General features: G+C 40.8%; 1 non-coding gene across 1 annotated transcript; it reads right to left on the reverse strand.

Moving 5' to 3' along the window:
* Positions 1 to 880: 880 nt before the first annotated feature.
* LOC145135241 (small nucleolar RNA R71) lies at positions 881 to 987 on the reverse strand. The gene has a single exon (XR_013719703.1). It is a non-coding gene; the product is annotated as a small nucleolar RNA R71 (small nucleolar RNA).
* Between the last annotated feature and the right edge of the window lie 457 nt (positions 988 to 1444).

Below are 1444 nucleotides of genomic sequence, written 5' to 3' on the forward strand. Positions count from 1 at the left end.
TTGTTTATTTATTTACTTTAAATTAATCGATCCTTTTTGTGGGATAAAACCTGCAAAGAGTTATTTTTCAGTTTCAACTTTTTTTTTCTGGCATTACAGAACTCACGACGTGGGTATTACAATATTCACGTCGTGAATACTGTGATACTAGTTTTCTTTGTTTTTAGTTTGTTTTTATATTTTAGTTCAGTTTTACGTTGTTATTTTGTTTGTTTTGTAGAAGTTGATGACCAGAGGATCCAACACACCTTTGGTGCCACCACTTGAAGATCTGGAGTCTACGCTGCACAAAAAGAATAATAAAAAGTCGCCTTTACAAGAACTGAAATCAGCCTTTTCAAGGAAGTCAGGAAAGACAACGGGAGAATCGAGTTCAGCCTCAAAGAGCAAGTTTGAAGTCTTCGATCAATTTCCTAATCCACACGAGACCGAGTACGAATCAAAAACAAAATTTGGACTTTATACGAGTGAACCCGAGAACGAGCCGGAGAATGAAATGGCGAACATTGATGAGATGGCTATGGGGGATTACAAGAAGCGCATTCGAGATGATGTGGGGCCGGGTTTAGTACATCCTACGATTCCTGCCAATGCCACATTCGAGTTAAAGGGACATATCCTTACTGCACTCAAGGATATCCCATTCTATGGGAAGGATCATGAGGATGCTTTTAAGCATTTAGACGAGGTCAATGATATTGCGGATTATTTTAATACTCCTAATATCCCAAGGGAGACAGCTTTGTTAAGGATGTTACCAGTCACTTTCAAAGGAGCTGCAAAAGACTGGTTGAAGGCTCTACCATCTGGTACAATCACCACATGGGCCCAATTGCGTGAGAAATTTCTAGATCAGTTTTTCCCACCCTCCAAAATCTCTAAACTCAAGAAGGCGATTGCCAACTTTGAGCAAAACCCGGGGGAGTCATTATACGAGGCATGGGAGCGCTACAAGGGGTTGTTAAGGAATTGTCCTCAACATGACCTAAACATTCAGCAAGAAATGTCAATATTCTATGATGGGGTGAATGTCATGACTAGACAACTCCTTGATTCACAAGGACCACTAACAAAGAAGAACCCAATTCAGGCCAAGGAGCTGATTGAAGAATTTTCAAAGCACTCTCGTGAGTATCACAACCCAGGGCGTGATGGAATAAAAGGCAGTGGAGGTATACAAACTAAAGAGATGGCTGCTGTGATGACAATGCTTAGCACTATGGATAGGAGATTGACCCAAATGGACCAATCAATTCATGCAATTCGAGTTGGTTGCGAGAAATGTAGTGGCCCGTATTTGACAAAGGATTGCAATATGGATGAATATGGAAACAGGAAAGCTCAAGTTTGCTATTCAAGTGGGGACAAATACGATGAAGATGGGAGGAACCCAAAGAAGGAGTGGCTGCCTTACGATGAATACAAGAAGCAAAAAGAAGAGAAA

This window comes from Lactuca virosa, chromosome 8, assembly GCF_052849685.1.
Source record: "Lactuca virosa cultivar CGN04683 chromosome 8, Lactuca_virosa_CGN04683_v6, whole genome shotgun sequence".
Classification (NCBI taxonomy): Eukaryota; Viridiplantae; Streptophyta; class Magnoliopsida; order Asterales; family Asteraceae; genus Lactuca; species Lactuca virosa.